We start from the raw sequence: 20,219 nt of genomic DNA on the forward strand, positions 1-20,219 counted from the left end.
ATTCCTATTCAAAAATTTAGTGATGAAAATAGAAACATTGCAGTATAGTTCATCATCCAAACAAGAGAAAATAATTTGTTCAAGTATTACTTAGTCGTATCGATGTTGGACATCTGCCCCCAACTTGTATTATATATTATGTTTTATTCAAAATTATATTCTTCAATATCACTAATGATTCATCAACCTTAGTCTCTTATATTTTGAATCCTAATTAATATACTAATAACATATTCTATGAATTCTTACTCATAATAATAATAAGTGGTATTTGAATGGAGTATGAGATTGTTTTGAAACAATGTTAACAGTTGATCAGTAATGGCTAATTGTTTGAAAAATAATTATTTCTGATTTTTAATATTGTGTAAGATTTCTATTTAGACCAACTTTTGTAGATTGTCTATCATAAATAAACTTTATTTGGAAACTTGACTTAAATCGATTATTGCCTTTGATTATAATTTCTTATGTTTTTTCTGCTTGATATATTTTTCAAATGAGACTATAGTAAATGGGTCGGGTTGACAGGTATACTGGGTTACATCATGTTCAAGTTTATATTGGTTCAGTTTTTTAGTGTTTAGGCTCAAACAATGTGGATAAATCAATAGCGTGATAAAATGGGTAAAGGGTTGTGCTTCGGGTCATGTGAATTTGGTTTCAAATTATGAAATCACAATTTCTAATATATTGAGGCCTTGATTAGGGGACGGCAAAGTCAATAACTAACTTTTAGAAGTGTTAACAATTTAAGATCAGTAGCGGGAGTAGCGGGATTAAACGGGCTATAGGTTATAAACGATTCGAATTAAATGGGATACAAGTTGTAAATGGTTCGGATTAAGTGGGTTACGGATTAAAACAATTCGGGTTGTACGTACACAGGTTTTCCCTGGGTTCATACGGTTCGGATTGAAACAGATTGGGTCATTAACGGATTTTGAATCCATTCGGCTCGGATTCTAACGGATAGGGTTGCTGCGGAACGGTTTATTATCGGGTTTAGGATCTTAATCGGGTTAATATTTTCCGGTCGGTTTGGGTTGAATATAATCGGGTCGGGTTTGCGTTCCAACTCGCGAGTTATTAACGGTTCAGGTTCTAAACGATCGGACCAACCCAACGGGTTCAATGGTTCAGGTTGAGAATTTACATCTCTTATAGTATAGGATGATACTTGTTTGTTATACCTAACATGAAATTATAGGTGATGCATGAGAAGGAATAAAAAAGATCTACGTATTTTTCTATGTTTCTTTTCTAAATTAATTTAACTTTGCACTTAATATTAAAATATATAAATCGTGCATCGCACAGGTCCTATATTAGTTTTAAAATAAAATAGCAAATTACACGCTTTATTTGTCTCTATTTTTACATGCCTAATTACTTTGTTTTTAAATTTATACCAGATAAACTTCTCGTAGTGTAATTCCAACTGAATTTCACTTTAAATCCTCGACTATACCAATGTTTTAATAAATCAAAGCATTTAATTGGTGTTCGCTGAATAATTGAAATAAGCTTGCACCATTGATTAGGATCCTTCATCACCCATATATCAACACCATATTTTGGGTAAATGTAAATTATACAAAGAGATCATTTTAAGAGCTTCACGCTCATATGGAAGTAAATTTCATCATATTTTGGTTGTTGCACTTCTCCAATATTTGGTTTTCAAACCATAAACATAAGGTTCAGAGAAAGCTAAACCGTCACTTTCAAGGTCTTTGATGCCAAATTTATCGTATCCAGAATATTAATAATATTGCAAAATTTGGATAACCATGTAGTTGTCATTATTAGTATCATTTGTAATGGTATGAGACGCAGCGGATGCGAAATAATGTAGGTAAAATGCAAAAAAAAAAAAAACGATAAAATGAACCGAGACGAGTATCCGTCCCATTTATTTTTAAAAAATTAGCAAATTACCCTCCTTATTTGTACCTATGTTTACATGCCTCATTATTTTCAACATTGATTAGGATCCATCATCACCCATATATCAACACCATGTTTTGGGTAAGTCCAAATTATACAAAGAGGTCCTTCTAATTTAAGAGACCTAACCTCATGCGGAAGTAAATGTCCTCATATTCTGGTTTTTGCACTTCTCCAATATTTGGTGTTCAAACCATAAACATAATCCTTAGAGAAAGAAAACTGCTTTATTTGTACCTATGTTTACATGCCAACTTATTTTTGTTTTCAAGTTATACCAGATAAACTTCTCATAGTCTAATTCCAACTGAATTTCACTTTCATTCCTCGACTATACCAATGGTTTAATAAACTCAAAGCAAAATTGGTGTTCGCTGAGTAATTGAAATAACTTTGCACCGTTGATTAAGATCCTTCATCACTCATATATCAACACCATGTTATGGGTAATTGCTAATTATACAAATAGATCTTTCTAAGAGCCCCAAACTCATTTGGAAGTAAATGTCATCATATTCTGGTTGTTGTACTTCTCCAATATTTAGTTTTCCAACCATAAACATAAGCCTCTGTTAAAGAAAAGTTTTCAGTTTCAGAGTCCATAATGCCAAATTCATCATAACAAGAGTAATAGAAAATAATTCAAAATTTGTACAACCTTGTAGTCATCATTATTAATTGATAAGGGTATGAGACGCAACGACTTTGAAATAATCGAGAAATTAATGTAGATAAAATGCCAAAAAAATTTAATAATAAAATGAACCAGGTCGGGTACCCCTGCCCATTTATTTTAAAATAAAATAGCAAATTACACGCTTTATTTGTCTCTATCATGCCTAATTATTTTCCTTTTTAATTTATACCGGATAAACTTCTCGTAATCTAATCCAAACTGAACTTCACTTTAAATCCTCGACTATACATATGGTTTAAAAAAATCAAAGCATTTAATTGGTGTTCGCTGAATAATTGAAATAAGGTTGCACCGTTGATTAGGATCCTTCATCACCCATATATCAACACCATATTTTGGGTAAATGTAAATTATACAAATAGATCATTTTAAGAGCCCTACGATCATGTGGAAGTAAATGTCATCATATTTTTGTTGTTGCACTTCTCCAATATTTGGTTTTCAAACCATAAACATAAGGTTCAGAGAAAGCTAAATCGTCACTTTCAGGATCCTTAATTGATGCCAAATTTTATCGTAACCAGAGTAATAATAATACTGCAACATTTGAATAACCATGTAGTCGTCATTAATAGTATCATTGGTAAAGGTATGAGACGCAGCAGATGTGAAATAATGTAGATAAAATGCAAAAAAAAAAAAAAAACACGATAAATTGAACCGAGACGAGTATCCGTCCCATTTATTTTTAAAAAATTAGCAAATTACCCGCCTTATTTGTACCTATGTTTACATGACTAATTATTTTCAACATTGATTAGGATCTATCATCATCCATATATCAACACCATGTTTTGGGTAAGTGCAAATTACACAAAGAGGTCCTTCTAATTTAAGAGGCCTAAGCTCATGTGGAAGTAAATGTCCTCATATTTTGGTTTTTGCATTTCTACAATATTTGGTTTTCGAACCATAAACATAAGCTTTAAAGAAAGAAAACTGCTTTAGTTTTACCTATGTTTACATGCCAACTTATTTTCTTTTACAAGTTATACCAGATATGAAGGAAATAATGCCCTTGGTCCAAGTATGCATTCTATGTTAAGTCTAATAAATGCGGTTCATTATTAATTAACAAGTTAATAATTCAGTGAGATCAAGTGAGCTGAATGCCTAGCTAGAGGCCGCTTCAGTTCAAGTGGAATTAATGATATTAATCCACAGCTTACTCTTGACTGAACCCGTAGGGTCACACAAATAGTACGTAAACGGATCAAGTATTTAATAGCATTAGATACTCCATCTATGGATATTCGGAATCGACGGATCTTGGTTTCAGTGGGAGCTGAGATCGTCACAGGCAAGAAATGAATACTCCGGAAACGATGATATTGCCGGAAACGGAAATATGGATCGTATCGGAAATATAAATATTATCCAAGTCGTAGATGTTGCCGGAAACGGAAACATGGTACGTATCGGAAAGTATTATCGGAAATGGAAATATTACCAGAATCGGAAATATTGCCGGAAACGGAAATATTGTCAGAATCGGAAATATTATCGGAATCGGAAAATAATTCCGGAATCGGAAATATTAAATATTGTTCGTATCGGAAATGAATTCCGGAACCGGGAATTTAATCGGAAGCGTATCGTACGAATTAGCATCGGACGAGGCCTGCCGGACGAAGGCCCAGCACGAAGTCGGGCCATCGCCCAGGAAGCCAAACGCGCGCCCAGCCAAGGCAGCGCCCAGGCCCACCGCAAGGCAGGCCCAGCGCGCGCCTAAGGCCATGGGCCTCGCTGCGTGGGCTGCTGCTCACACGCACGCATGGGCGGCCCTCGTGGCTGCCGTGTGTGTGTGTGAGTTTGTGTTCATGCACGATTCCTAAAACTATTAGAATTAGTATATGATTAAACTCCTATTCCTAAAAAGATAAATTAATTAATTAGAGTTCGTATAGGATTCTAAGTTTAATTAATTCGTATCCTACTAGGATTCCAATTCCCTTTCCATAACTCTATAAATACGTGCCTAGGGTCACATATTTTCAGAGATTAATTCAAGTATTCAAAGTGAGTTTTGAGAGAAAAATTCAGTCATATTTCTTACCTAAGAGTGCCGAAAATTCTAGTACCTTAAGGGCGATTCTAGTTGGTCAATCTTAAGGCGGATCCGGACGTGCTGTGGACTATCTACGGAGGGACGACACTTGGAGTCCTAAAGACTTGTTCTTGTTCGGTTCGGGCGCAGCTAGGGAAGGCACGCAACAAAGAGTATGCATCTAAATTATGCTATATGATTATGTGTAAATAATATGTATTCCTGGCTAAATGGTTTTTCCGCATGATTTATGAATTGTCATATGTATCATAACCTAACAGTGGTATCACGAGCCCCTTATTATTTTCATAATCTAAATTGCATGAACATCGTTAAATATTACAAATTTGCAAGAATTAAAAGGGGTGATTAATTTTCGTAATTGTTAATTAATTGCAAATTGCGTTTATTTAATTATACGTACGCAGTTTTTCGGCAGTTTCTTCGTTACTCATCCAAATCGAGTGATTTTTGTGTCAATTCCGCATGTAAAAGGCATTCTAAAATTTTGACAAAAATATTTTTTTTCTGCCGAACCCAGAATTCTCAAATTCGAAGCCTAACTATGACTTTTCGAAGGTTTTAGTTTTTCGAATGCAAAATTTCGTAAATTTAAGATGTTAAATTAAATATTTGCGTTTCTTGTTGATAAATCTTGAATTTTTGATTGACCTACTGTATATGTTTAACAAGTTTGAATGCCTAGCCTTGTTAATTATGCAATCTAATTTGTAATTATGATTAATTTGTTGAAAATTAGAATAATTTAGAATTAATTTGATTTTCATAATTAATTATAATTTAATTAGAAACCTATGATTAAAAACCACCATAAAAATTGTAAATTTATGATAAATTTTAAATTTTTATGACCTAGGCTTGAATCCATAATAATCGGAAATCAATTGAATAATAAATTTTCGATTTTTCGCCCTAAAATTATGAAATTAATATTATTTATTAATTTGTCATTAATTTTAAAAAAAATAAATTTTAAATTTTTATGCGATTCGTTCATATAACTTGCACGCACAAAGCAATGGACGCTTCGTGTTACCCTTAAGGGGTGTTGTATAGTGCGGGCATGCGACGACGAGCAAGGGAGCTCGTCGCCCGTGCGGCACGAATGCAATGAGCAAGGCATGATGCACGAGCACGAGGCAGCAGCCCTGCCTTGTGTCGTGGGCCACGAGCTATGGACGTATGGGCATGGGCGAAAGGCAAGCCATGGCAGTCGCGTGTGGGCAGCAAGCGAGCTGCGCCACAACGCGCACTGCCTCGCGCAAGCGCGCGCAGCCTCGCGCGCAGCGAGCGCAAGCTCGCGTGCCACGAGCGCTGCGCCCAAGCGATGGAGCGCGCACAGCGTGCGCTGGCGAGCGCGCACAGCGAGCGATGGCTCGCGTGCGTCGAGCGCTGGCGCGCGCGCAGGAAGCACCACAGCGTGCGATGGCTTGCGATGGAGATGCAGCAGCTATGCGACGAGCGCATGGGCTGCGCGCACATGGCCAGCGATGGCTGTGTGCGTGCGGCCCATGGGCGTGCGATGCGTAGGGTGTTTGCGTTGCGATTAGATCGTTTTGAATGTTTAATTTGAAATCTTTCAGTTTACGTAATTTTAATTAATTTTAAAATTAATAATTTAAATTATTTTCTTGGATTTTGATTTTGAATATTGTAATTATAATAAATTTTATTTATTCTAATTATTTTACTAAAATTAAAATCATGAATTGATTTAAATACGACTGAAATTAAATTAAACTTTTGGATTCAATTATAAATTTATATGAGCTTTAAATTTTAATTAAATTTGTATGTTTCCGGTTAGACTAGAAATACATTTTTATGTTTAAAATTAGTAAAGCATATGAATTTATTGGTTTAAGTGGGAGCCCTTTTAGTCATAAACTCTTGATTAGGTCTACAAATCCTTAAGGTTAAAACAACTTGATTAGAATTAATAAGGACTGAATAATTGGTAGATTATTGGTGCCCTTGATTAATTGCTGCAAATGTTTACGTGATGCATAATGTGTTTTACTAACCAGCTATGTGGGCCATTCATGATAATGAATGGGTGAATGGTATATATTGTATATGTACTGTTTTGCAGGTTATGAAGTGACTAGTATGGCCCAAATAGGATAGAAAATATGGTCTGCGTACCATTAATTTGAATGTAATTGGTCTAAAGTACCAAAGTTGTTTTTCAATTCAAATATGGTCTGCGTACCATCAAATAGTTGTAATTAGTTATAGCTTATCCTATTTGAAGAAAATGGTGCCTCCCACGGAGATTTTCAAGACGGACTTTGAAGTCAAAGCTTCAAGATGAAGTCGGGCCATACTAGATCACATTTATCTTATGCATGCTTTAAGTTATTTATTGCTTTAAATATGTCTTAATTATGCGTAAGATTGTGGCTTGATTATGTTGCATGATTAAGGATTTTAGTTCACTTAAAATCTAACCAACATAGTAAGAGCCTTAAGTTCCAAACTTAAAAATTGAGTTAAAAGGTGCCATGCCAAAATATACACTTGCTTGGATATCCTTTACATCAATCTAGTAATAGTTTTCGCTCAGCGAGGTGTTACTTATTGGTCCTAAAGGGGCAAGGTACACAAATAATTGTGAGTACATGTTAGTTTTGGTGAAACTCAACGATATAAGTAAGGAGTCCTTTTATGTCGTGGCAAAATCGATAGGTTTACCTAATAAGTTCTTAGACGTACCTATCAACCAAGAATAGTTTCTAGACTATTAGCAAAAGGCTTTTGCTTACCTAAGATGTTCTAGGATTAAGTCGACAAACTGTGCTTAGTTCTTCAATGATTTTAGGATCTTGGAATCATTTTATTCACACCTGCCGGAACAATAAATTCGAATAAAATGCTAATAACTTGTTGAAATTGCATGATTGCTTTAATTTTCAAGTTATTACTCATGATAAATGTTTAGACTTTGCATGCTTCAATGTATGTTTTAATTATTGTTTATAATTAAATATCTTACACTGCAGTAAATCCTTTTAGAAAGGTAACAGTAAATTTCCTCGATTGGTAGTGAATCCAAGAACGATTCACGGAAATGAGAGAAAGTGAGAAATTTAAAATGTACGTTTCTTTTAGCGACTTTTATGGTTGTTTTCGAATATCAAAATCGAATGGCAAACCAATTGGTGCTTGTGAATTCAAAATACAATGTAGTTTTGAGATCATAAAGCATTGAGTTTAATACGCTCAGCTTTACCAATGGTTAACAACCTAATATCTTTGTCCATTTAATTCTCGAATGAGTCTAGTCCCTAGACATTCGAATAGATCGATGATTAGAGAACTTTAGAAGCTTCTGGTAAGATCATCTAGTTGAAACATAATATTCAACATAAATTAAAATGGTAAAGAACCTTGTTGGTGACATTGGACATGTCTAACAAAGTATAAAAGTCAACACTAAAGAAATTCAATTTTTAAGACTATAAGAAAGGGTACAAGAAATAGGAAAACGAGGAACAAATGAAAGGAATTTACGATTCCGTTTCTACCTATAAGTTTATGTTTAAAGAGAAGTGACCTAGCAATCAAACTTCCTTGGTATCATATACCGCTTGAGGTTTTTACTTCGGTAATAACTCAAATAATGGAAGCTAGGCTACACTAATGACCTACAAGTGGGAAATGAAGCATGGCAATGCTACATTAGTTGTAGGGTCATCTAGTTTGTTTCAAGTCCTTTAAAAGGCTGGAACTTAATGGCTATTTTGTTCCATAATCAACATACCTAAATTTCTGTTTTCAAACACAGAAAGACTCACATTCAAGAAAAACAAAAACAATGTTTGTTTGTTTATTTGAATGAAATGGTCAATTACAGGTTGAGTCAATATGCTTGATTAAAACAAACAACTCTTTAAAGAACTTTACTAGGTTCAAATCAACCCCTTGATTTGAGTTCCACTAATCTTTGGCATTGTTGCTTAGACCATATCAACAAGTTAACATTCAAAAACTCTATTTTTATGGACTTTTGAAAGTTCATTGATTTCTAGATCAATTTAAGACGACTAGTCTTACTTGTTGAAAGTAACAAAAGATATATTGTTAGAACGCCTAGACAATAGAGTTCAAAACTAAAGAAAGATTTTATGACTTTATTATTTCACATAGATTTGAGTGAATGTAGGTTTATTTACTCAAATGTGATATAAGTTGAATCTGTTTGGCTAGTTCAAAGATTCAGAAGTATAAATCCCACTTGGTAAGAAATCACAAAGATCTAGGTTAGATCATGTTGATGATTACTTAAATCAAGAATGATCATCAATGATTGTTAGTAAAATTCACAATCTAGCTCCATAAGATATGGCATATCTAAATTGGAATGATCGAAGTCGATTATTACTTGATTCGATCAATGATGGATCATAAAGACTTTTCCTTTAATTTCTAAAACAAAATGCTCAACTACCACCAAACTAAACTAAATTCGTCAAAGCTATAGAAAAGAAATTTCAGAATATCTTTTCGATAATATATATCTAGAGAGTTGCTAAACTCAGTGGGAGCTTAGTGTTTGTTATTCAACAAACTAAGGGCCAAGTCTAGATATATGTTTCATTATGATTTATTCAAATGAGACACAAGGGTATTGTTTCTACCACGAATTCTTGAGAACATAATGTTTGTTTGCTCGAAATAATGTCCTTTTGGAGATTCGTTTCCAAAATGACAAGTGGGAGAAAATAGACCTCGAAAGTCTTCGAGGCGAACAACAAACATAAACGGACATTCCGGAGGCTTTTCGAAGTGCTTCAGAAAATCCGAACTTATTCTTTAAGGACTTTAGAAGTGGCTTTAAAGAATAGACATCTCTTAGAAGACTTTACAAGTGCTTCAAGGAGAACAGAATATTCAAAGGACTTTCAAGTCGCTATTGATATTCTATTGTTTGATGTTCTATACCCAAGTAGGCATAGAGTTCAAATCACTGAAACTATGAGATTCTTCTATTGGATAGTGAAGAAACATGGAGTTCAGGTCACTGAAACTATGCAATTCTTCTATTAGATAGTGAAGAAACCTACAACTTGCAGTCAAACTATTATAATGTAGATTAATGAGTTTGTGACTTGTAAGAAAGCTATGACGAAACCCAGATTCCCTAAAATGGTTAGAGGCCATATATAGACTCAAATGTTTTAAATGGTTAGAGGCCATAAAACATACTCAATGTTTTGATGACAAAATTGAAATTTTGTTGATTTGCAAGAATAGTTTCACACCTATTGGTTGCAAGGATAAAAACCATCAAACCTGAAATTGTGTTCACACACTAAGCTAGATTAGTTGCTAAAGGTTACAAGCAAATTCACGGCGTGGATTGTATTGAAACCTCATGCATAATCATAATGCTCAAGTCTATAAATCAAGCAATGATTGCATATTGGTACATATGGCAATTGGATAACAAAACATCTTCCTCAGTCAAATGTTGGAAGAAACTATATACATGGTATGTCATAGGATTTGTGGATCCAAATAAATGCTTGAAAAGGAATGCTAGCTTATGAAATCTAAGTACAGATTTAAGCAAGCAATTGGGAATTGGAACTGTATTTTAGTGAAGCTAATAAGTATTTTAGTTTCATAAAATGTACATGATTCTTATAGATATATAAGAAGTTTAGTGGGAGTACATAAAAACTTAATTGGTCCTATATGTATCACACACATATCTCTCTATTGTAAAATAACATTCAAATGCTAATGACTTAGATTTGAGATTATTCATCAATGATGGACCATGGCGAAACTTAGTACATACTGGGTATTAAGATCTATTTACAAAGATCTTATGATATTGTTTTGGATTAAGTAATGGCATTTACTAAATCAAACACGAAAGTCTCCATTGGAGATATTCGACCCATGTGAATAAATCTAAGTAAAGGATGTTTGAACTATGTATAAGCATTTACTAAGTTAAATATCAAAGAGTCTAAATGAGATTCTTAACCTATATTATATGTCAAAGAATTTAGCTAGATTTAGTATCTACTGAAACTAGATGAGCTAAAGTTACAAGAATAGAATTCAATTGGGAATTATTCTGCAAAAGAATTTATCATGTATGATATAATATGAGGATCGCCAAAAACGTATTGTATGACTTTAGGCATGACGAACATATACCAATCTCTATTGATCTAAGTAAAGATCAACTAGATTGAGATCAAGAATACTTATGGTACTTGAAAAGGTACATAGGAATAGTTCTTGATTCAAGGAAATAAAGATATGCTAAATATTGATGCTACACGCATAAACACTGGCAAAGGATCAAGCAAGACCCTTTGGAGTTAACCATTGATAAGGACGAGCTATAGAGCATCGTGTTTTGAAATGGCAACATGGATTGGAGACCATGAGTTGTTGCGTGGGAAATTAAAATAATAATTTCTATGTTCTAAGATATAGTTGGAGAGTCTTCCACATATCTATGAACTGCTTGGATAGGTAAATCCAAACAAAGCATCACTAGCAACCTATACAGTTGAAGTAAAAGTGATTATTGCCTAAGAAGCAATAAAACAGGGTTGTTTATGTTAAAGAGTTCTTCACTGAACTTGGGAAGATCACCTATCTGTTGGCTTGATGGTTCTTCATTGAAAAATGCGTAGGACCACTCTTGAAGCAAGAAAAACGTCTGCTAACTTGATGGTTCTTCATTGCAAAATGAGTAAAACCACCATCGAAGTAAGAAAGACTAGATCACATAATAAACAAACTCGAAAAGATCTTATCATCATATCTCGAAGAACATTCGATAAAAAGGATATTAAGATTGGCAAAGCATGATAACTAAACCTATGCAACAAGTGAGAAGCAACACTCACGTTGTAGCACTGGAAATCAAGCATAGCTTTGAATTCCATGAATTGTTTTAAAGATGGGTTCGAGGCCCATGGTTGTAAAACATTGGGGTTGAACATTTATCATATATGAAATGTATTTTCATATTCCATTTAATCTTGGTTTAGTATTAAATGATGAGTCCCTTCAATTTGACGATATATTCAAGATAGACTGTCAGGACCAGTCCTGTGACTAAGAAATGTCTATCAAGTGAACTTGAATGTCAAAGGTTGAAAATGGTCCCTAGTCGGAGTTTTCTATAAAATTGGACGCATAGAAAACGTTAGACGATTAGAATGCAAGATGACTAGTAGTTCTGTTTCTTGAACTATGTGGACATGGCAATGTCATAATCATTTGCATAGATACTTACTTTGGGAAGACTAGTATCGGACAACACCTATGAAACTTTACTGTAAGAGATGAAAATCTGTCATAAGTAAATTTCATTAAAATTATTAGACACTAAATCCTCAATACCTGAGTGATTTGAGATTACTTGTTTGAGAACTGGTTGCTTTGACGTTGACCAACCGTCGCACCGTAAAAGGAGGCTATAAAGGCAACGCTCAGGTAATCACCTATCAAACGAAGTCTAATCTCAAGATCGCAAGATTGGGATTGTCCTCCCATAAATCGGGATGAGATGCTTAAAAGTTGTACAAGGCCACTCGGAGAGCTAGAAACTGTGAAATGCATGGCCGTGCTCGGATGAATCATAGGCTATGATTATCTGTTTATTTGATCAGTTGAACTCTGAAACCGAGGAACACCTCTGGACATAATAAGGATGACGACTCTTACCTTATGTTCAAGAGCAAGCATCGAGCGACAAAGGAATTAGGAAATGCACACTTGTCCCTAAGGACAAGTGGGAGACTGAAGAAAATAATGCCCTTGGTCCAAGTATACATTCTATGTTAAGTCTAATAAATGCGGTTCAGTATTAATTAACAAGTTAATAATTCAGTGAGATCAAGTGAGCTGAATGCCTAGCTAGAGGCCGCTTCAGTTCAAGTGGAATTAATGATATTAATCCACAGCTTACTCTTGACTGAACCCGTAGGGTCACACAAATAGTACGTAAACGGATCAAGTATTTAATAGCATTAGATACTCCATCTATGGATATTCGGAATCGACGGATCTTGGTTTCAGTGGGAGCTGAGATCGTCACAGGCAAGAAATGAATACTCCGGAAACGATGATATTGCCGGAAACGGAAATATGGATCGTATCGGAAATATAAATATTATCCAAGTCGTAGATGTTGCCGGAAACGGAAACATGGTACGTATCGGAAAATATTATCGGAAATGGAAATATTACCAGAATCGGAAATATTGCCGGAAACGGAAATATTGTCAGAATCGGAAATATTATCGGAATCGGAAAATAATTCCGGAATCGGAAATATTAAATATTGTTCGTATCGGAAATGAATTCCGGAACCGGGAATTTAATCGGAAGCGTATCGTACGAATTAGCATCGGACGAGGCCTGCCGGACGAAGGCCCAGCACGAAGTCGGGCCATCGCCCAGCAAGCCAAACGCGCGCCCAGCCAAGGCAGCGCCCAGGCCCACCGCAAGGCAGGCCCAGCGCGCGCCTAAGGCCATGGGCCTCGCTGCGTGGGCTGCTGCTCGCACGCACGCATGGGCGGCCCTCGTGGCTGCCGTGTGTGTGTGTGAGTTTGTGTTCATGCACGATTCCTAAAACTATTAGAATTAGTATATGATTAAATTCCTATTCCTAAAAAGATAAATTAATTAATTAGAGTTCGTATAGGATTCTAAGTTTAATTAATTCGTATCCTACTAGGATTCCAATTCCCTTTCCATAACTCTATAAATACGTGCCTAGGGTCACATATTTTCAGAGATTAATTCAAGTATTCAAAGTGAGTTTTGAGAGAAAAATTCAGTCATATTTCTTACCTAAGAGTGCCGAAAATTCTAGTACCTTAAGGGCGATTCTATTTGGTCAATCTTAAGGCGGATCCGGACGTGCTGTGGACTATCTACGGAGGGACGACACTTGGAGTCCTAAAGACTTGTTCTTGTTCGGTTCGGGCGCAGCTAGGGAAGGCACGCAACAAAGAGTATGCATCTAAATTATGCTATATGATTATGTGTAAATAATATGTATTCCTGGCTAAATGGTTTTTCCGCATGATTTATGAATTGTCATATGTATCATAACCTAACAGTGGTATCACGAGCCCCTTATTATTTTCATAATCTAAATTGCATGAACATGGTTAAATATTACAAATTTGCAAGAATTAAAAGGGGTGATTAATTTTCGTAATTGTTAATTAATTGCAAATTGCGTTTATTTAATCATACGTACGCAGTTTTTCGGCAGTTTCTTCGTTACTCATCCAAATCGAGTGATTTTTGTATCAATTCCGCATGTAAAAGGCATTCTAAAATTCCGCATGTAAAAGGCATTCTAAAATGCCGAACCCAGAATTCTCAAATTCGAAGCCTAACTATGACTTTTCGAAGGTTTTAGTTTTTCGAATGCAAAATTTCGTAAATGTGTAAAGACTTCTCATAGTCTAATTCCAACTGAATTTCTCTTTCATTCCTCGACTATACCAATGGTTTAATAAACTTAAAGAAAAATTGGTGTTTGCTGAGTAATTGAAATAACCTTGCACCGTTGATTAGGATCCTTCATCCCTCATATATCAACACCATGTTATGGGTAAATGGAAATTATACAAATAGATTTTTCTAAGAGCCCCAAACTCATGTGGAAGTAAATGTCATCATATTCTGGTTGTTGTACTTCTCCAATATTTAGTTTTCGAACCATAAACATAAGCCTCTGATAAAGAAAAGTTTTCACTTTCAGAGTCCATGATGCCAAATTCATCATAACAAGAGTAATAGTAAATACTACAAAATTTGGACAACCTTGTAATCATCATTATTAATTTCATTTGTAAGGGTATGAGACGCAACAACTATGAAATATTCGAGAAATTAATGTAGATAAAATGCAAAAAAAAAAAAACAATAAAATGAACCGGGTCGGGTACCCCTGCCCATTTATTTTAAAATAAAATAGCAAATTACACGATTTATTGTTCTTTAAGATTACATGCCTAATTATTTTCTTTTTCAATTTATACCGGAAAAACTTCTCGTAGTCTAATTCCTACTGAACTTCACTTTAAATCCTCGACTATACCAATGGTTTAATAAAATCAAAGCATTTAATTGGTGTTCGCTGAGTAATTGAAATAAGGTTGCACCGTTGATTAGGATCCTTCATCACCCATATATCAACACCATATTTTGTGTAAATGCAAATTATACAAAAAGATCCTTTTAAGAGCCCCACGCTCATGTGGAAGTAAATGTCATCATATTTTGGTTGTTGCACTTCTCCAATATTTGTTTTTCAAACCATAAACATAAGGTTCAGAGAAAGCAAAATCGTCACTTTCAGTGTCCATGATTCCAAATTTATCGTAACCGGAGTAATAATAATACTGCAAAATTTGGATAACCATGCAGTCGTCATTAATAGTATCATTTGTAATGGTATGAGACGCAGCGGATGCGAAATAATGTATATAAAATGCAAAAAAAAAAACGATAAAATGAACCGAGACGAGTATCCGTCCCATTTATTTTAAAAAATTTAGCAAATTACCCGCCTTATTTGTACCTATATTTACGTGCCTAATTATTTTCAACTCTCATTTAAGAGGCCTAAGCTCAGGTTGAAGTAAATGTCCTCATATTCTGGTTTTTGCACTTCTCCAATATTTGGTGTTCAAACCATAAACATAAGCCTTAGAGAAAGAAAACTGCTTTACTTGTACCTATGTTTACATGCCAACTTATTTTCGTTTACAAGTTATACCAGATAAACTTCTCATAGTCTAATTCCAACTGAATTTCACTCTCATTCCTCTAATATACAAATGGTTTAATAAACTCAAAGCAAAATCGGTGTTCGCTGAATAATGGAAATAATCTTGCACCTTTGATTAGGATCCTTCATCACTCATATATCAACACCATGTTATGTGTAAATGCAAATTATACAAATAAATCCTTTTAAAAGCCCCAAACTCATGTGGAAGTAAATGTCATCATAATCTGGTTGTACTTCTCCAATATTTAGTTTTCGAACCATAAACATAAGGTTCTGGTAAAGAAAAGTCTTCAGTTTCAGAGTCCATGATGCCAAATTCATCATAACAAGAGTAATAGCAAATACTACAAATTTTGGACAACCTTGTAGTTATCATTATTAATATCATTTATAAGGGCATGAGACGCAACGACTATGAAATAACTGAGAAATTAATGTAGATAAAATGCAAAAAAAAAAACAATGAAATGAACCGGGTCGGATACCCCTGCCCATTTATTTTAAAATAAAATAACAAATTACACGCTTCATTTGTCTCTATGTTTACATGCCTAATTATTTTCTTTTTCAATTTATACCGGATAAAGTTCTCGTAGTCTAATTCAAACTGAATTTCACTTTAAATCCTTGACTATATCAATGATTTAATAAAATCAAAGCATTTAATTGGTGTTCGCTGAGTAACTGAAATAAGCTTGCACCGTTGATTAGGATCCTTCTTCACCCGTATATCAACACCATATTTTGGGTATATGTGAATTATACAAAGATATCATTTTAAGAGCCCCACGCTCACGTGGAAGTAAATCTCATCATATTTTGGTTGTGGCACTTCTCCAATATTTGATTTTCAAACCATAAACATAAGGTTCAGAGAAAGCAAAATCGTCACTTTCAGTTTCCATGTTGCCAAATTTATCGTAACCAGAGTAATAATAATACTGCAAAATTTGGATAACCATGTAGTCGTCATTAATAGTATCATTTGTAATGTTATGAGACGCAGCGGATACGAAATAATGTAGATAAAACGCAAAAAAAAAAAAAAAAAACGATAAAATGAACCGAGACGAGTATCCGTCCCATTTATTTTAAAAAAATTAGCAAATTACCCGCCTTATTAATACCTATGTTTACATGCCTAATTATTTTCAATATTGATTAGGATCATCATCGCCCATATATCAACATCATGTTTTAGGTAAGTGCAAATTATACAAAGAGGTCCTTCTAATTTAAGAGGCCTAAGCTCATGTGGAATAATGTCCTCATATTCTAGTTGTTGCACTTCTCTAATATTTGGTTTTCAAACCATAAACATAAGCCTTAGAGAAAGCAAATTGCTTTATTTGTACCTATGTTTACATGCCAACTTATTTTCGTTTACAAGTTATACCAGATAAATTTCTTATAGTCTAATTCCAACTGAATTTCAATTTCATTCCTCGACTATACCAATGGTTTAATAAACTCAAAGCAAAATTGGTGTTCGCTGAGTAATTGAAATAACCTTGCACCGTTGATTAGGATCCTTCATCTCTCATATATCAACACCATGTTATGGGTAAATGCAAATTATACAAATAGATCCTTCTAAGAACCCCAAACTCATGTGGAAGTAAATGTCATCATATACTGGTTGTTGTACTTCTCCAATATTTAGTTTTCGAACCATAAACATAAGCCTCAAATAAAGCAAAGTCTTCAGTTTTAGAGTCCATGATGCCAAATTCATCATAACAAGAGTAATAGTAAATACTACAAAATTTGGACCAACTTGTAATCTTCATTATTAATATCATTTGTAAGGGTATGAGACGCAACGACTATGAAACAATCGAGAAATTATGAAATAACCATGTAGTGGTCATTAATAGTATAGTTTGTAATGGTATGAGACGTAGCGGATGCGAAATAATGTAGATAAAATGCGAAAAAAGAACGATAAAATGAACCGAGACGAGTATCCGTCCCATTTATTTTTAAAAAATTAGCAAATTACCCGCCTTAATTGTATCTATGTTTACATGCCTAATTATTTTCAATGTTGATTATGATCCATCATCACCCATATATCAACACCATGTTTTTGTTAAGTGCAAATTATACATAGAGATCCTTCTAATTTAAGACGCCTAAGCTCATGTGAAAGTAAATGTCCTCATATTCTGGCTATTGCACTTCTCCAATATTTGGTTTTTAAACCATAAACATAAGACTTAGAGAAAGCAAACTGCTTTATTTGTACCTATGTTTACATGCCTAATTATTTTGTTTTGCACGTTATACCGGATAAACCTTTCATAGTCTAATTCTAACCGAATTTCACTTTTATTCCTCTAATATACCAATGGTTTAATAAACTCAAAGTATTTAATTGGTGTTCGTTGAGTAATTGAAATAAGCTTGCACCGTTGATTATGATCTTTCATCACCCATATATCAACACCTTATTTTGGGTAAATGCAAATTATACAAAGATATCTTTCTAAGAGAACCAAGCTTATGTGGAAGTAAATGGTATCATATTTTGGTTGTTGCACTTCTACAATATTTGGTTTTCATACCATAAACATAAGGTTCAGAGAAAGGAAAGTTGTCATTTTCAGGGTCCATGATGCCAAATTCATCATAACCAGTGTAATAGTAATACTGCAAAATTTGGATAACTTTGTAGTCATCATTAATAGTATCATTTGTAAGGGTATGAGACACATCGGATGCGAAATAATCGAGAAAGTAATGTAGATAAAATGAAAAAAAAACAATAAAATGAACCGGGTCGAGTGTCCTACCCATTTATTTTTTAAAAATTAGCAAATTACCCTCTTTATTTGTACCTATGTTTACATGCCTAATTATTTTCTTTTGTAAGTTATATTGGATAAACTTCTCATAGTCTAATTCCAACTAAACTTCACTGTTATTCCTCAACTATACCAATGATGTAATAAACTCAAAGCATTTAATTGGTGTTTGCTGTCTAATCCAAAGAAGATTTCAACGTTAATTAAGATCCTTCATCACCCATAAATCAACACCATCTTTTGGGTAAGTGCAAATTAGACAAAGAGATCCTTTTAAGAGGCCTAATCTCATGTTGAAGTAAATTTCGTCATATTTTGGTTGTTGCACTTCTCCAATATTTGGTTTTCAAAACATAAACGTAAGCCTCAGAGAAAGCAAAGTCGTCACTTTCAGGGTCCATGATGCCAAATTCACCATAACTAGAGTAATAGTAATACTGTAAAATTTTGACAATCTTGTAGTCATCATTAATAGTATCATTTGTAAGGGTATGAGACGCAGCGGATGCGAAATAATCGAGAAAGTAATGTAGGTAAAATGCAAAAAAAAACGATAAAATGAACCGGGTCGGGTACCCGACTCATTATTTTAAAAAATTTAGCAAATTACTCAACTTATTTGTATCTATGTTTACATGCCTAATCATTTTCTTTTGCAAGTTATACCAGATAAATTTCTCATAGTCTAATTCCAATTTAACTTCACTTTCATTCCTTGACTATACCAATGGTTTAATAAACTCAAAGAATTTAATTGGTGTTCTCTGAGTCATTGAAATAAGCTTGCAGCATTGATTAGGATCTTTCATTACCCATATATCAACATCATGTGGAAGTTATACAAAGAGATCTTTCTAAGAGCCCCAAACTCACGTGGAAGTAAATGTCATCACATTCTTGTTGTTGCACTTCTCCAATATTTAGTTTTCAAACGGTACATAGGCCCCATAAAAAGAAAAATCGACACTTTTGGACAGCCCCGGCCCTGAACCGGCCTAAAATGGGACACGGAACAGGGCCTCGAGATGTAAGGGGCTCCAAAAATCCAAAATTGGGTTAGAAATTTTAATGAAAGCCCAAAAAGTTGAAATAAAAAATTAAACTGCTCAATTTTTTGCCTATTTCTTTAGTTTACCCTCCCACTTTTCCATGCTTTCTTGACTTCACGTATTGGTGTAGGCAGTAGGCCCTACCATTTTCTTAATTTTTTTTCAACAAAATTGTACTTTGTAGTTTGTACTGTCTATAAGACTATAACTATCACTTGCATATGGAGTACTCGGTAGAAAATTTTCTTTTTTCATTATTGCTTCTTTAAAGTTTATAAAGTAATTTTTTTCCTAGGCCTATTTTTTAACTCTAGCACAGGGCCCCATATCGTTTGGGCCGGCCCTGCTTTCGGGTTCCAGGATGCCAAATTCATCATAACCAGAGTAATAGTAATACTGTAAAATTTGGACAACCTTGTATTCATCATTGATAGTACCATTCATAAGGGTATGAGACGCAACAGATGTGAAATAATCGAGAAATTAATATAGATAAAATGCAAAAAAAGTCCATAAAATGAACATGGTATTTAACGTGGGAAAAATCCTCAAATCGAGTCATAACCTTGGCTCGAATTATATTATAATACAATATAGGTTCTAAAGCTACATCAACGTATCAAATTTGGATCTTAAAATTTAAATATATGAGATATTATATAGCTCTTATGTTTCTTAAATTTAACCTTTTTTTCTTAAACATAATTTTTCTTCAATTTTTTCCGAATAAAGTGAAAAAAATGTTAAAAGTAACAAGATCTATATGTGTTTTGTACGTCCATAGTACACCATGCACCATACTTGTCAAATTAACTAATGATGTTTTGTACAAATTTAATATTTTACTATGGCGTTA

This window comes from Spinacia oleracea, chromosome 6, assembly GCF_020520425.1.
Source record: "Spinacia oleracea cultivar Varoflay chromosome 6, BTI_SOV_V1, whole genome shotgun sequence".
NCBI classification, from domain to species: Eukaryota; Viridiplantae; Streptophyta; class Magnoliopsida; order Caryophyllales; family Amaranthaceae; genus Spinacia; species Spinacia oleracea.